The sequence below is a fragment of the Rhinopithecus roxellana genome, chromosome 5 (genome assembly GCF_007565055.1).
Source record: "Rhinopithecus roxellana isolate Shanxi Qingling chromosome 5, ASM756505v1, whole genome shotgun sequence".
Taxonomy (NCBI): Eukaryota; Metazoa; Chordata; class Mammalia; order Primates; family Cercopithecidae; genus Rhinopithecus; species Rhinopithecus roxellana.
Window position 1 is genome coordinate 8,687,439 of NC_044553.1, and position 18,082 is coordinate 8,705,520.

Consider the following 18,082-nt stretch of genomic DNA (forward strand, 5'->3'; position numbering starts at 1 on the left):
TGGAATGCAGATGTCTAATCAGGGAATCTTCCATCTAGATGAACTTTCCATTACCCAGGCCACCCCTCTCTGCTGTCTCCCCCTGCTCATTGACTCCAACCACACCGGCCACCATGCTGGGCCAGGAGTACACCCAGCAAGCTCCCATCTCAGGATCACTGCCCTGGCTGTTATCTCTGCCTGCAACAAATGCTCTTCCTCCAGGCAGCCCTGGCTCACTTTCCTCACCTTCTTGAACATTTTGCCCCAGAGATGCCTTCTCAGTAAGGCCATTACTGAACCCTCTTCCTAAAACTACACACCCCTGCCCTCCCCATGCGCTTTGCCCTCCTCTATCATTCCCCCATATGAGTGACCTCAGACATACCTCAACATTGACTTTTTATATAATACTCATGGTCTGTCGCCCCCAGGTAGAATGTGAGTCCCAAGGACAGAGATTGCTGCCCGTTTTGATGTCTAATGTTACGGTATCTCACACTTGCCAAGTGTCCTATCCATGTAGAATTGTATCTTATACATTTCAAGGCCTTTTTCTATTTTGTATTTACTCAGTGTGTTAACAGCAGTGAGGGTGTATGGGTCTGCAGCAACTCGACTTTTGCCTCCTAGGAGAAAAGAATTTGGCTGAGGGGCATAAAGCAGAGAGAGAGATGAGGCAGTTTTAGAGCAGGAGTGAAAGTTTATTAAAAAGTTATAAAGCAGGAACGAAAGGAAGTCAAGCACACTTGGTTGAGGGCCAAGCAGGTGACTTGAGAGATCCAAGCATGCTGTTCGGCCCTTGACTTGGGGTTTTATACATTGACATAGTTCCAGGGTTTCTGTTTCTCCTCCCTTGATTTTTCCCTTGGGGTGGGCTGTCCGCTTGCACAGTGGCCTGCCAGCACTTGGGAGGGGCCACATGCAAGGTGGGTACTGAAGTTGTACGCATGATCATTTGAGGCACTTCTCCCTTATCAGTCATGTGCTCCAAAAGGAGGGTCATATGCCAGTTAAACTCCGCCATTTTGCCTCTTAGTGCACATGCTTGAGCCTGCTCACCCAACTCCCAAGATCTTATAGGGAAGGTGCTCATCACCACTTTCAGCTGTTTTCTATCTATTGCGATGCAGCCTTTCCCTGGCACCAGCTGCAACCAATTACTATTTTAAAGAGACAGTTTAACAACCAGCTGACTATCGCCTGATGGCTGCCTGACATTTCTGGGGTGGGGGACTCTCCTGTCCAGCTCATGTCTGCCTAGCTACCTACTCTAACAAGTATATTCTTCTAAAGATATTTTGAAAATGATCCCATAGCATGTTTTGAATGTGGTAAATCTCATTTAGTCTTCAAAACAACACTGTAAGGCAGGCACTCTCCCCATTCTACAGATGACAAAACATATTCAAAATTAAGCAAATAGCTCAAGATCACACAGCTTTTAAGGGAAAGTTAAAAAATTAAACTATTTTCTGGCCAGGCACGGTGGTTCGCGCCTGTAATCCCAACATTTTGGGAGGCTGAGATGGGCGGATCACGAGGTCAGGAGATTGAAACCATCCTGGCTAACATAGTGAAACCCCGTCTCAACTAAAAATACAAAAAATTAGCCAGGCATGGTGGCACACGCCTGTGATCCCAGCTACTTGGTAGGCTGAGGCAGGAGAATCACTTGAACCCGGGAGGTGGAGGTTGCAGTGAGCTGAGATTGTGCCACTGCACTCCAGCCTGGGCAACAGAGTGAGAGTCCATCTAAAAAAAAAAAAAAATTAAACTATTTTCTGATTTCAAGCCAGGGATCATTCTACTGACCCTACATAATGGAGATGTATAATGGCCCTCTATTTCCAACTCTATTCCCCTGGAAGGAAAATCCTAATGGCATGGCCCTGGCCTATCACCACCATATTTGCAGTATCTAGGATCATGTCTGGTATGTAGTAGGTGTTCATAAATATTTTTGAACGAACACATAGCTAATGTCAAGGATACAATCTCTGTCAACCTCTGAAAGACTTCATCTTCCTCCTGTTTTCTTTCCCTCCTGTCTGAGCAACTCAACGTGAAGAGCTTTGGGTGGGGCAGACTAAGGCAGGCTTCTGCAGCTGGGGGTGTGAGAGCCCACATAGGGGCCTGGAGTGGAGTATCGAAGCTCAGACAGGGTGAGGTTGGGGGTGCTGCTGTGCAGAGTGTGGACTGGGGAGAGTGTTCACATAGAAAGGCAGCCTACAGTGGGCATCAGAGTCCAAAGTGGATAAGAAGGTTATTCACACAGGAGGTGTGACATGGTGTGGGGCACTGGAACCCAAAGAGGGAGGGAGTAGGTGCCCTGGTATTGGGTTGTGGGGCCTGAACAGATTGAGGCAGAGGGGGGTGTCCATTCAGAGGAGCAGCCTTGCATGGACAAACAGAGCCCAGGGGCCTGGGGAGGCTGTCCACATGGGGTGAACTGCTGTAGGGAGGCAGAGCCTGACTGAGAGGATGGGGTACCCTTGCAAGGGGATGGCCTAGCAATGGGGTTTAGGAACCTGAGTGGGGTGAGACAGGCATGCACTTGTGGGATGGCCTGGCAGGAGCTGTCAGGACCTAAGCAGGGTGTGCATGGCCTCCACGTGGGGTGAGTCAGGGACTCAGATTGGGGACTGACAGCTTGAGCAGGAAGAGGGAGTTGTGGGGAGGGGAAGATGCTGGGGATGGGAGATTGGTTACATACAGAGGGATTTATCAAATAAACAAATATATTATAATAACAAAAAACAGTTTAGTCACTGTTAGAGAAAAATGAAAAGAGAGAAAACTGGAATGAATGCTGTGGTGTTGGATTGGAACTGGGATATTGTGTTAGCTCATATTTTTCAACATATAGAGATAAATATGGAAATAAAATCATATGTAAATATGTGTGAGTGTGTGTGTGTGTGTGTGTGTGTGTGTATCCTCTAGCTCTGTCCACTAAGAATAGCTGGGATTAGCAACCTCTTCCCCATCCAATAGCAATGAGCACACCTAGCTCATAGGTCTTGATTTCTAAATACTATTTTCCTCTAAAAGGAACCAGGGCTCTTCTGAGAAATGGCTGACTTCAAAAGTGGGGCATGGAAAGTATAAAGCAAGCCTGGAACATCTTAATTATAAGGAAGTGCTCAAGGAATGAGAGAGCCACTTCACAAGAACACAGAAGCCAGTTTGAAAGGGGATTCCCACTGACCAAACTGGGGACAATTTGAGCATCAACACATATAATGATAATAATAGATTATGACCCCTTGAAAAAAATAGGAAACAATGACTCCACACAGATAAAAACAAATTTAAAAATGAAAGTTTAATGAGAAACAGGCAACTTCTAAAGTTTCAAAGTACCTGACCATAAAATAACCATTAATTACAAAGGGAAAGAATAACTTTACAGTAAGAAATCCTGACAGATCCTATTGTAATCAGGAGACCAAAGTAAACTATCATCAGTGATAGAACCAATTAAATTGTAAGCCAGAAGACAAACTGCAGTAAGAATACAGTGTCACTTCTGGGATATTTCTTCTTGTTGAAGAAGTACTTGAAAGAAGTAGCCTAACCCTAATCATGGAGAAATACCAGACAAACCCAAATTGAAGGATTTCTACAAAATGACTGGTTTGTAATCTTCAGAAGAGTCAAAGTCACAAAAGTTAAGACAAGAGTGATGAACTATTCCAGACTGAAAAAAACTAATGGGACAGGACCACCAACTGCAACAGGGGAATCAGAACTCGATTGTGTTGCCATAAAGAGCATTATTGGGACAAATGGCAACACTTACTAGGTCTTGAGGAATAGATGTAGTAATGCATCAAGGTTAACTCCCCGACTGTGGTTAATAAATTGTGATTATATAGGAAAATGTCCTTAGAAACACACCATGAGGTCCTGAGGAAGGATGATGCACCATGTCCACAACCTAATCTCAAAGAATTCAGGGGGAAAAAGTTACGTGTACTGTGCTCCTAATGTTTCTGTGAGTTTATGATTGTTTCTATACTCAAAACAATTACAAAATAAAACAGTAGGCATACTCCCTTCAAAAGAAAGCAAACCAAAAAAGGGCCATACTGTTTGCACATAGACATACATTAACAATGTAAACTAAAATCAATCTAATTCCTATCACTCTAATCTTTCCTCATATATTTTGTTTTTGAGTTGTGAATGAAGATGCATATATGAAACAAATATCAAAACTAAATGCCAATGATAGCTATCTTGCTGGTTGGAGAATGAGGTGGTCCACAAAGCTGCCATCTATCTATCTATCTATCTATCTATCTATCTATCTATCTATCTATCTACCTACCATCCATCTATTTATTTATTTAGAGACAAAGTCTCACTCTGTTGCCCAGGCTGGAGTGCAGTGGTGCAATCTTGGCTCACTGCAACCTCCACCTCCTGGGTTCAAGAGATTCTCCTGCCTCAGCTTCCCGAGTAGCTGGGACAACAGGTGCGCACCACCACACCCAGCTAATTTTTGTATTTTTAGTACAGACGGGGTTTCACCATGTTGGCCAAGATGGTCTCAATCTCTTGACCTCTTGATCAACCCACCTCAGCCTCCAAAAGTGCTGGGATTATAAGCATGAGCCACTATGCCCAGCCAAAGCTGCTCTTTATAAGACTGTTATCAACTTGCTCAACAACAAGTCAGGCTAAGCATTTATATGACATGAAAGGAATTTATATACTTATCACTCTGTTCCCATTAGAGAGAAATAAACCAAACACATTTACAACTGTGAACTGTTATTTAAATTTACATGACTTATTTTGAAAAAATAATGCAGTTATTTCAGCATTAAGTTAATGATAATTTTAGATATCATATGAAAAAATAATTCTGTGCAAAAGAAAACAGTAGTCTACCCACCAGAGGTCTAGCCCACATTGTGATTATTTGAATTTGTGGGCTTTTGCAGCTTCCTCAGAATAATGAGTTCATTCTTAACTACAGAATAGCTGCACTTCAACCTTCTTGTTACTCACTTCAACCTGCACAGATGCAACAAGGTTTTGAATCTCACAAATGGAGATTTATTGTTCTTAAAGATGAATTTCCGTAAGTCCTTTCCCATAATGAAATTTCCATTGAACTTTCCATGCATTTCCATAAGAGCAATAAGGAAATCTGTTTGCTCACTTCTCCTGTCAATCATAAATCTGTACTCAAAAGCATGGAAGGATTGTGTTTACTCTGCAGACTGTGCAGGATACCCAGGGGAGGGAGCAGATTGTCAGGAAATTAGTCAGAAGTACTGCCTCATCTACTTAGTGCTAATCTCCTCCCCAGCCCATCCTCCACCCTGGTGTAGGGGCATTGCCCTTGGGAGCAGAATAGCACAGTAGTTGGTATAAAGTTTGAACTTTGAGGTTGAACAGACCTCATTTCAAACCCTAACTCTGCCACTTGTTGTGTAACCTTGAATAAGTTACTTAGACTTTCTAAGCCTGTTTTTTCACCTTCATCATGAGGGTAGTAGCTGCCCACCTCATAGGATTTCTGCAAAAAGTCAAATGATAATAAAATCATACCGAAAAAAATCACAAGAGGTGTATGAAATACTTAATGTCTGGTACACAGTATGAGCTTTAAAAATGCCAGTTATTATTATCATTTATTGATATTTTAAAATGAGAATCTGATCATGTTTTTAGGATCCCATACTTCTAGTGTACTGATTTCCAATCCTCTGCTACTCAAACCTTTCTCATCATGAGGGACCTACACACACACACACCACCACCAACAACAACACTGCCAAAACTAACAACAGCACCACCAACAACAACACAAGCAATATAAAAACACTACCAATACTAACAACACTACTACTAACACCAACAACACTACCAATACTAACAACAGCACCAACGACAACACTAGACTTACTACCAATATATCAACACTACCAATACTAACAATAGCAACACTACCAATACTAACAATACTAACACTAACACCACCAACAACACTACCAGTACAAACAAGAGCACCATCAACACTACCAAGATAACAACACTACCAATACTAACAACAACAGCACGACGAACAACTACCAATACTAACCACAACAGCAACACCACCAATACTAACAACAACACTACCAATACTAACACTCCAACACTACTAATACTAACAGTACCACCAACACACTACCAATACTAACAACAAAAAACTACCAAGACCAACAACACTAATCCCAACACCAATACCAATACCAACACCACCAACAAAACTACCACCACCACCACCAGCACTACAAATACCAACAACAACAATAATACCAACACCCTCACCCACCCACCACCCCTCCTAACATCATCATCATCATATTTGTGTTTGCCTGATGACTGTGACAGATGTTACCAACAAGTCTGAAGTTGACTGGAGAGCCTGAGGAGCCCACTGAAGCCAGAGGTGTTGCAGCTGCTTGAACCTATGTTGTGTTCACAGCAAGAAATCCCCAAAGAAGTAGTGACTGGAGTGACTGCCCCACCTGTCTCCATCCAGCCAAAGACATTTGGAGGCATTCATGTATGTATTTTCCCCCAGGTAGTCTCACTGCTGGCTCTTTCATTTTGTTCAGGTCTCTGCTCAATGTCACCTCCACAGATAAGTCTTTCCTGGTCTATTTAAATATAAAATCACTCAATAAAATATTTTTATTACTTTCCTTCCCCTTCCCTTCAGTCTGTTTATTTTTCTTTCTATCACCCTTCTCACTAGCTGGCAATATAGTATCCGTGTCATCATCTGTGAGTGTGTGTGTGTATACGTATTGTTTTTCTTTACACATAGAAAAAAAGTCTTTATCATGGCAAGGCCTTTGTCTGCTTTTTTTATTTTTATTTTTTTTGCTATTAGAACAATACCTCATCTAGTGGGTGCTTGATAAATATTTTTGAATAAACAAATACATGAATCAATCAACCAATCAATCAAACTGTCAGCCAGCAGTTTAGGGACAAATAACAGTAACATTTAGTTGAGGTCAAAGGTCTTGCAAAAATGAAATATTCCCTTGGCCGGGCGCGGTGGCTCAAGCCTGTAATCCCAGCACTTTGGGAGGCCGAGACGGGCGGATCACAAGGTCAGGAGATCGAGACCATCCTGGCTAACACGGTGAAACCCCGTCTCTACTAAAAAATACAAAAAACTAGCCGGGCGAGGTGGCGGGCGCCTGTAGTCCCAGCTACTCGGGAGGCTGAGGCAGGAGAATGGCGTGAACCCGGGAGGCGGAGCTTGCAGTGAGCTGAGATCCGGCCACTGCACTCCAGCCCCGGCGACAGAGTGAGACTCCGTCTCAAAAAAAAAAAAAAAAAAAAAAAAAAAAAAAAAAAATATTCCCATGTTTGCTCCAGGGAAATTTACAAAGAAAAGAAGATGACTACAATAGAGTTCATGCAAAAAAAAAAAAAAAAAAAAAAAAAAAAATTCCCCAAAGCAGCCTTCACTACAAAGCTCTTAACACACACTTATAAAAGCATATAGTTCTGTGTTATTTCTTTCCTGTTTATTTTCATGACCGAGTTTTTTCTCATAAAATAGGTTTTCAGGAACAGAACCCCACTCTATAACACTGCACCTATAGGACTTTGCAGTCCAATGTGTGACTGTTGTCCAGGAACCAATTCATTCCTAAGTCATCAGTTGCCCCACATCATTGGATTTCCATCATCCCCAGAGTTAAGATCCAAGCTCCTTGGTGGTCAAACAACGGGGGGCTGGTTCCACTCACTTCCCCATCTCATTTCAGGCAACACCTGCTGCCTCCCCTCAGTGCTGAGATATTTCCAGTTTTCCCTCTCTATGCCTGGGTTCCTGCTGCCCCTCAGACTGCAGCACCTCCATTTCCCTGTCCTGCTATGCACTTAACCATTCTTAAGTCTCTGAGGAAGGTACTCCTGACCTGCACTTCCTACCATGACCATAATGAAAATCAAATGAATTCAACATTGTGATCAATAATATGTTTGCAACCTTTTGCTAAAACTGTTCAGAGCAAGTAAAACTAACAAAATGGCCCTGCTTTTTCTATGAAGCTGTGTATTCACTGAAGACATATCTTTAAAATGTTTTCTTTATAATATTCTCAAACAATTCACCCTATTCCATATCCACTGTAGATCCTGAGATTCTAATTGTGATAATATAATATGCATCTCTCCCAATACCTGTAGAAGTATACCATGATCCAAGCATGTAAAAGAAATTAAATACAGGTAGAAAAATAGCCTTAGACTAATTATATTTCCCTCTGCAGATAATCTTACAAACAGTACCCAGCTTTTAAGAAATGGCAAAAAAAAAAAAAAAAAAAAAGCAAAACAAAACTTAACACTGATTTAGTCAGGCATATCTCTGTCAACTCATTCTATCAACTTTTAACTCAGCAAAAACTCTAAATAAGGAAGCCCAGTTTGGTCAGTCACAAAATTATATATTATTTCATGAAGCTTTTCAGAGTATAAGTGATACCTCAGAAATAATGGTGTTACATTTAAATACATCATTTTACATGAAATTTTCTCAAGGCAAAACAAAATAAAATGGATATCTGATAAGCATTTGCATTTCTTATGCCAAAAAACAATACCCCAGGGGCTAAAACTAGAAGCTACAGTTTGAGTTTCCTAAGAATTCAAGATAAAATCTCAAATAGTGACATAAATAATAAACTCGGCCAGATATGTTAGATTAATAAACTTTTTAGTAGGCTTCCACTTTAAATGCTGATCCCAAAGTCTTGTTTTACATTCAGACATTTATTTCGAGTGAAGAATTTTGAACTAAGAATAATGACCAACGTGGGCATCTAGCTTTGGCTGAAAATTAAACACAAAAGAAAAATCAGCAAATACACACATAAGAGAACTTGTGCTTTGATTGTGAAGTGGTCATTATGACTATATATTGCGTTTCCACTGAGAAGATTCTTCTCCGGAAATGAAAGTGTTGATTGAAAGGCTTCTTCTTCAGACTTATCTTTGGAAAGTCCTTTGAAATTCAAGTACACTTGCGGAAATATTTTTTTTTTTTTTTTCTTTTTTTCTGAGATGGAGTCTCGCCCTGTTGCCAAGGCTAGAGTGCAGTGGCATGACCTTGGCTCACTGCAACCTCTGCCTCCCGGGTTCAAGTGATTCTTGCGCCTCAGCCTCTGGAGTAGCTGGGATTACAGGCGTGCACCACCACACCTGGCTAATTTTTGTATTTTTAGTAGAGATGGGGTTTCTCCGTGTTGGCCAGGCTGGTCTCAAACTCCTGGCCTCAAGTGATCCACCCGCCTCGGCCTCTCAAAGTGCTGGGATTGCAGGCGTGAGCCACTGCACCTGGCCCAGTTGTATTTTTTGTATCCTATGTACTTCCAGAAAGGATTTCAGGAAAGTTACAATGGTAAGTCACCTATGCAACACAATAATCATGTACAATTATGTATTTCTATTTATATATATGAACTAAATGAAAATAAACTACTGTTTCCTTAATACCGCATTACCTATCTTTTGTGTTGTTGATATGACAGACCTTTGTTATCTAATCTCAATAAGAAGAGGAAAAAAACTCAACTGCTAACTATGAGGCATTCCAGAAAATGTAATGGACAATGTCCAATATTGGAACAAAAGAAACAGTCTTCAAATGTAGCCTTAATCAATAGACCTTTATTAAAATTTTAAACTTGGCCCAGTTCAGGTATTCTGTAGACACAGACAAGACAATATGATATATATAAGATACTTTCTGACTATCTAGCAAGACAACAATCATGGTGGCTTTTTATTGTGTCGATATAGTTAAGCTACAACTGTTTTCCAGTGCTTCCTTCTTTTCATGGTTTTGGGTTCGGGTTGGCCACAAGAAAAATTTTGCCAGAATTAGAAGGCAGAAGTAAAGCCTCGGCCATGTTTAAGCTCTGAAGGGCAATGTTAGGTCAGGTAACACTGTGGCTCACGCACATTGTTGTATTTGCTGGCTCATCTTGTTGGCATGGGAAGGCCATGGCTAGGCCCTCAGATTCCCACCTCCTCCCAGATCTCCATGGGACAGCAGCCTGGCCCACTGTACTTCCAACAGGAGCTAGGTTGCTTTCTTCAGCTTTTTTGAATCCTGTGCCAGGTTCATGTGCTGTTCCAAGTGAGTGCACCAGGTCTTCTGAAGGTCACTCACATCATCAAGGGGGTGGTGGGAGCCCAATAAAAGATATCCTAAATAACTATCCTAGATATCCTAGGCTGATAAAAGAGATCCTAGAAAAAGATCACCCTATCATTGAGATTTATTTGGCTTCTGGCTTCCTTCAAAGATATTTTTAGTTTCATGCCATAAATAGGGCATGTAAGGGTGAGTCTACCCTCTTTCCCAAGAAGGCTGTCTTTTAGGCCAAGGAAAACAAATGGTAAAAAGGTTGGGGAACATTCTAGAAAGATCTTTATAGAACTGACAGAGTAAAAGAGGTGGTTAGGTTTCATGGTTTGGACAGGCTATTCCCAGAACAGTACACATTATTTCTTTACTGACAATAGAAAAAAAAAAAAAAAAAAACCCACACATATATACCTACAAAGCCAGTTGACCAGAACAAGAAGGAAATACCTAGAAAATGCTTTATTCTATTGGCCTGGAAACCTAACTAATGAAGTGAGACAAGAAACAGAAACATATATGAGAGTTAGAAAGGAAGACACATTGTTTGTAAATAATGATTGTCTGCATGGAAAATCCACTGGGCACTTTAAGCAAATGATTGGAATAATTTTTTTTAAGTTCAGCAAGTTTGCTGGAAAGATCAACTTGGAAAAACCTATAGTGTTCCTACACACAATGACAAATGAGAAAATACAATTTTAAAAATTTTTACCATGAACAGCAAAAATTACAAAGTAGCTTGGAATAAATATATCAAAAGATGTGAAAGATCTTTATGGAGAAAGTTACACTACTTTATTGAAAGGCATAGATGACTGACCAAATGTACAGTTACATTACTTTCATGAATGGAAGACCCAATAATATACAAATATCAATTCCCACCAAATTTATCTACAACATCCATGCAATTCCAATCAAGATTTTTTGTGGATTTGTGTGTGTGTGTGTAACTTAAAGTTATTCTAAATCCATGCAGACAAGTAAAACGACCAAGTATATTAGTTTCCTATTGCTGCTGCAACAAATTTCCACAAACTTAGTGACTTAACGTTGATCATCTCATTGTTTCAAAGGGCAGGAGTTCACAATGAGACCTGCAGGGCTAACATCAAGGTGTTGGCCCAGGCTGTGCTCCTTTCAGAGGCTTAAGGTGAGAACTTCCCTTTACCTTTTCCAGAACAGAATTAAAAACAAACATCATACGATTATCTCAATAGATGTAGAAAAAGCATTCAATAATATGCAGCATCCTTTTACGACAAAATCCCTCAAGAAACTAGGCATAATAGGAGCATACCTGAAAACAATGAAAGCCATCTGTGACAGACCCACAGCCAATGTCATGCTGAATGGAGAAGAGTTAAAAGCATTACCCCTGAAAAGTGGAACAAGACAAAGATGCTCACTTTCACCACTTCCATCCAACACAGTACTGGAAGTCCTAGCCAGAGCAATCAGGCAAGAGAAAGAAATAAAGGGCATGCAAATTGGAAAAGAGGAAATCAAACTATCACTGTTTCCCAATTACATGATAATATACATAGAAAATCCTAAAGACTCCTCCAAAAAAACTCCTAGATATGATAAATGAATTCAGTGAAGTCACAGGTTACAAAATCAATGTACACAAATCAGTAGCAGTGCTATACACAACAATGACCAAGCTGAGAATTAAATCAAGAACTCAATCGCTTTTACAAAAGCTTCACAAAAGTAAAATACCTGGGAATATACTTAACCAAGGAGGTGAAGGAGAACTACAAAACATTATTGAGGGAAATCACAGATGACACAAATAAATGGGAATACATCCCATGCTCATAGACTGGAAGAATCAATATTGTGAAAATAACCATACTACCAATTCCTATCAAAATACCAATATCATTTCTTATAGAATTAGAAAAAAAAACTCTGAACATTCATATGGAACCAAAAAAGAGGCCAAATAGCCAAAGAAATCCTAAGCAAAAAGAGCAAAGCTGGAGTCTTTTCCAGCTTTTAGAGGCTGCTTGCATTCCTTGGCTCATGGCCACATCACTCTGACCTCTGATTCCATCATCTTATCTTCTTCTCTGATTCTGACACTTCTCCCTTTTTCTCATAAAGACCCTTCTGATTACATTGAGTCTGCCTGGATAAATGGAGGATTATCTCTCTATTTCAAGATCTTTAACTTAATTATATCTGAAAAGTCCTTTTTGCCATGCAAAACAGAAAGGTTCTAGCGAGTAGGATGGGACCTCTTTGAAGGAGGGTCATTACTCTGTCTGTCACACGAAGATAATTTTGAAGAAGAACCAGGAGAGGGTCCTTGCCATACTAGATACTAAGACTTATGATAAATCTCTAGTAATTAAAATCAGGTAGTATTGGAAGAGGCATAAGTAAACAGAACCCAGAAAAGGGCTATCATATATGGGAACTTGGTAAATGACATAGGTAGTTTTACAAATTAGGAGGGAAAGCCAATAAACACTGTTGAGACAATTAGTTTTCCATGTAGGAAAAAAGAATGAGCTCCCTAACTCATCATATATATAAATCAGTTCCAGATAAATTGTGTAGACATAAAGGTAAGGAAAATATTAAAATACTGACAAATAACTTCATGACCTTAAGTGGAGAAAAATTTCCTATAGAGACCCCCAAAGCACAAATGATAAATTGTATACATAAAAATGTAATACTATTCCACAATAAAAGACACTATGCCTAAAATAAAAAGACAAGCCACAAACTCTAAAACATGTTTGCCATCCATGTGACCAAAACCAAACCATTAATATTGAAAACATAGAAACAATGTCTATAAATCTATAAGATGGTCCAGTTATATAACAATTAAAATAGATCAGAGTCCTAAATCTAAGAGCTAAAACCATAAAAAATCTTAGGAATAAAATAGAGGTAAATCGTCATGACCTTGGATTTGCCAGTGGTTTCTTAGATAAGACATCAAAAGTACAAGCAACAAAAGAAAAAAAAGATAAGTTGGACTTCATAGAAATTAGAAACTTTTATGCATGAGAGAACACTTGATAGAATTAAATTTCTTGATAGAAAATAAAATGGCAACCTATAGAATGGAAGAAATATTTGTAAATTATATATTTGATAAGGGTCTAGGATCTAGAATATATAAAGGGCACCCGTAACTCATCAATGGAAAAATGAATAACTCATTTAAAAATAGCAAGGACTTGAACAGACATTTCCCTAAAGAAGATATACAAATGGCTAACAGGTACATGAAAAGATGATCAATATCATAAGCCATTAGGGAAGTACAAATCAAAACTGTGATGAGATACCACTTCACATTCAATTGCAATTGTGATAACACTTTTTTAAATGGAAAATTAGTGTTGGCAAAGTTATGGAGATATTGGAACTTTCATAAATTGCTGATAGAAATGCAAAATAGTGTAGCTGCTGTAGAAGACATTTTGGGTGTTTCTCTAAAAACTAAACATAGAATTACCACATGACTCAGCAATTCCATTACCCCCAAAATTGAACAGAGACTCAAACAGATACTTTTAAACCAATGTTTATCAGACTACTATGAAAGGTGGAAACAACCTAAATGTTCATTAACTGATAAACAGATAAATAAAATGTGCTACATATATATTACATATACACATAATATGTGTAAATATTACATATACACATATTATGCCTATTATGTATATACACACACACCCCAATATTATTCAGCCATAAAAAGGAATGAGGTACTGATACACACTACAATATGGATGAACCTTGAAAACATTATACTAAGTGAAAAAAGCCAGGCAAAAATAACCATATAGTGTATGGACCCATTTATATGAAATATAATGAGTCAGCAAATGTATAGAGCTAACAGCTTAGTGGTTTCCAGGATCAGAGGTGGGAAGAAAATGGGGAGTAACTGCTTAATGGATATGGGTTCCCTTTTCGAGTGATGAGAAGTTTGAGTGATGATGGTTGCACTGCCAAATATCACCAATGGTAAATTTTATGCTATCCATATTTTAACACAATAAAAAAGCACAGGTGATAAACTGGATACATCAAAATGTAATACTTCTACACATTAAAAGACACCATAAATGATGTAAAAAAGATAAACCACAAATTCTTAAAGACCACTGCCACCCATGTAGCCAAAAAAGCATACAAGATTATGAAGTGAGCGTCTATAGTTCTTTAAGAAAATACAAATCACACAATGAAAAAATGAGCCAAGGATAAGATCAGACAACTTATAGAAGAAAGAACCTAAATGTCCAAGAAAAACAAATATGAGAATATGTTCAACCTCATTAGTAATTAAGAAAATGCAAATGAAAACATATTTTGCACCCTATTAGACAAGAATCACACATCAGTTAAAAATGAATGGGTAAACTAGATCTAAATACTTTCTTAAGGATAAGAACGGTGGAAACAACCCAAATGTTCATTAACTGATGAATGCATAAATAAAATGTGCTACACATATATTACATATACACATAATATACACTCAAAAACAACGTCAAGCTTAAAAAGTTAAGTTTCAGCTCATTTGTAGAATAAACAGACATTTGTGTAAAGTTTAAAAACACATAAACAGAAGCAAATATTTTTTTGAATACAGACATCTATAGTAAAGGTACAAAAACTCAGAAGGACAGATACCAGTAACTTCCTGAAGACAGCTGTCTCTGGGGATGGAGAGACAGGAACAGAGTAAGGGTGGCACAAAAGAGGAGTTGTCCCTTATTTTCATTTCTTAAAAACAAAGTAAAACAAACAAACATCTGGAATCCCAGCACTTTGTGAGGCCAAGGTGGAAGGATCACTTGAGCCCAGGGGATTGAGGCTGCAGTGAGCAGTGACCACGTCACTGCACTCCAGCCTGGGCGACAGAGCAAGACTCCATCTATTCAAAAAAAAAAGAAAAAAAGAAAAAAAACCTGAAGCAAATAAAACACATTGTTGATATTTGTTAATTCTAAATAGTGGGCACCTATGCGTTTATTGTATACTTTCCATGCTTTCTGTGAGTCTGAATTTTTTTAGAGTTAAAAAACTAACAGTCTATTAATGTGGAAAAATAAAATAAGACACAAGTCGGCAAAGATGAAGTATATAAATATGTAAATTTTGCCACGGTGAGAAAATTGACTAAACATGTGTATGTGTGAGAGAGGGAGAAAAAGAGAGAGAATGGAAGATATTTCATGCATCGAAAACTGCCAAGTTGGGTTTATTTGAAGAGGCCTCATAATGACAACTTTGGGGATACTCCCTAGTCAGGGATCTCTGGATAGGGCAGTGCCCAGAGACTTGGACATTTGCTCAGGACAGTGCATGCTGCAATCGACTCAGGGCACTTTCTGTTGCTTCTCTGTAGAAGCCAGCCAAGCAACAAAATTCAGAACAAAACTGCTACCCACTTCTGGTTCATCCAATATTTTTTATAGTCTTTGGGTTCATGTTATGTGCTTATTGGCTTAAATCTGATATAAGCCATAATATTACAGGTTGGATCATCATTTTTTAGACTATGTTTGCCATTCTAATCACAACTGGGAAAAAAGTGATCCCCGGTCCATTTGCTTTTGAGGCTCTTGCCTGACACCAGCTCATGTTTTCTGAAGAATACCAAAAGGAAAATGTTACCACCATTCACTCATTTAACAAATGATCTGCTGTTGATTTTCTGGGCTGCAGATTCTGTGTTAACATTTAAACAGCCACATGGAAATGACAACTTACGGACAAAGTTGGCTAAGAGGTTCCATGGTTCCACAGTTCAGATCTCTAAGTATGAGATCCACATTGCCTGCTTGCTCAGCACACAGGAATGCTTAATTTACGTGGTGCTTTTTAAAGTAATAAACACTCCTTTCTAATGCAGAGCTAACTTGCAGAAGCCTGACTTAATATTCTTGGGTTTTTTTAACCATATCACAGGAGATAAAGCAGGGAATTCTTTTCCTAAGAATCATTGCAAATTTGTAAATATTGTATGTCAGTAAATATGGCATTAAGATGAAATTTCTGTTTGGTAAGATTCGTGACTGTTATTTTCACAGCATGTTCTGACATAAGAAAAGCATACTTATTTTTTAAGCAGAACACACAATAAAATATATAATCCTTTCCCAAATCTCATTATTCAAAATTTTCTAGAACATAGCCCCCTTTGTTAGAATATAACCTTGTGGGCAGGGACTTTATCCTATTTATTTAGCATACAGGTTGTATCTAGTTAGCATCTGTTGTGAATAGTGCAAACACCAGATAATTACATGGATTATGGACTGCATTATCTAACCAAGAATCAAGATGTATGCTCTATCTTTTGCTCTTAAAAGATGGTATAAGAAAAACAAATAAAAAAAAGGAAGTAAAATATTAGGATTCTAATAACTCCCCAATCAAGAAAACTGTGTTTTTGCACATGAAGAAATAAATGTGGTCATTGTAACTGTGGAAAAATATATAATCTCACACTAAGAACACTAATGTAAACAGCACATGAACAATTACCTATAAATCTCTAGAAAGCAAATCTTTATATTGAAGGACAAGAACCAAGATATTAACATTTAGGGGCACACACACACACACACACACACACAAAACAGGAAACATGATGTGGTATGGCCTTGCCCCTTGGGTTTGACTGGGCAGCCAAGGGGAAAACCCCTGACCCAAGCTGTCCTGGGCACATTCTCTTTCTGGTATTTGGAAATGGAGCCGAGAAAGCTGAGTCAGAATCTATGTGTGTAACAGTCCCTGCCGTGTGTAAGCTTGGGCATTCTGGGGAGGCCATGTTTTGCTCTGTGAACTAAAGGGCAGAAAAAGCCATTCAGTAAAGAGAAACAAAGGAGATGAATGTTGTATAATTTCCTGTTGCTGCTGTAACAAATTACCACAAACTTAATGGCTTAAAACATACAGATGTATGATCTTACAGTGCTGGAAGTCAGAAATCTAAAATTGGCTGGCCGTTTGTATTCTTTCAGAGGTTATAGGGGAAATTCTATTTCCCTGCTTTTCCCATCTGAGGCTGCCTGAATTCCTTGGCTTATGGCTACATCACTCCACTCTGCTTCCATTGGTCACATCTTCTCTGACTCTGACCTTCTTACCAACTTCTAAGGACTCTTGTGATTACACTGAGATCACCTGGATAATCCAAAATAAATTCTCCATCTCAAGATATTTAATTTAATTTTACCTGCAAGGTCCCTTTTGCTATGTAGAGTAGCATTTTACAAGCTCCAGGGATTAGGACACCTTATGTGTGGTGGGGGGCGGGGGTCATTATTTGCCTACCATAAAAGTTCAAGGAGGAACGGTGATGACAGGTTCCAATAAAATAAAAAGTTCCAATAGCAAGCCATTCCTGTATTTCTGCTCTTGGATGCCATGACACACTCTTATACTCCTGTAAGAAGCCTTTTGGGCAACAGCTGCCCGAGTGCTCTATTGACATGAATTCTGAAGACTTATTGGAATGTCATGATGAGTGAATGAATGTCTGCCAGGGCACCAAACAAGGAGAGCTATCTCATATGTGTCACAAATTCACCATCCTTGCTCAGGATTAGAAGTTGTAGAATTAGTATGGCTGGGTGTAAAGAATCATTTTGTGCATTATAAAAAGGGGGCTTAAACTATGAACACTTAAATCCTTGTTAATAGTATCAGAACCTTAATTAAGGGCTATTTGCCTTAGGAGACTGTAATCTCAGGAGCTAAGAGTAGGTAGGCCACATTTTACCATGCACCAGATGCATAGCACTTAGAAAAAAAATCAACTTGATGATTTTGCTATGTAACACCTCTCCCATTGAACAGAACAGTTGCTGTTCGGGGTCCCTAATCACAAACCTTTGAACAAAACAGTTGCTGTTCAGAATCACT